Source organism: Bison bison, unplaced genomic scaffold (assembly GCF_000754665.1).
Source record: "Bison bison bison isolate TAMUID 2011002044 unplaced genomic scaffold, Bison_UMD1.0 scf7180017864293, whole genome shotgun sequence".
NCBI classification, from domain to species: domain Eukaryota; kingdom Metazoa; phylum Chordata; class Mammalia; order Artiodactyla; family Bovidae; genus Bison; species Bison bison.
In genome coordinates, this window is record NW_011494865.1 from 2,033,642 (window position 1) to 2,034,127 (window position 486).

The window sequence follows — 486 nt, forward strand, 5'->3', positions numbered from 1 at the left end:
ACCGGTGCCACGTGCTCGCCCCGCTTACGCCCGTCCGTCCACTGAGTCTGCGCAGGCACAACTGCTAGGTGTCCGGCTGCTCTTACGCTGGTTAAACCCAGCGCTGCCCTAAAGCATCCCCGGGCTGCGGAGAGTCACTGCCTGGTTCCGGGAGCTTAAAAGAGCTATGTTGGTGACAGCAGTCGTGTCTGAGACACATCTGTGGAATTGCAGTGGCATCAGTACTGACCTCACAGGGGTGCTTTGAAGGTTAACCTGAGGTCCTTGATGTAAACTTCTGGGCCCATAGTGAATGCTAAATAAGTCATAGGGACTGTTCTCTCCCAGTGTCCATTTCCTGCACAGTGAAGTGCTGTGCGCCACGGTACCACGTCCCTACACCACGGCCCTGGGAAAACGGTCTGTGCATCCTGTACTCACTTTAGAGACGGGAAAACCGAAGCGGCTTGGAGAAGCCGCTTGACCGCGGCCCCTAGGCCTTAGGGG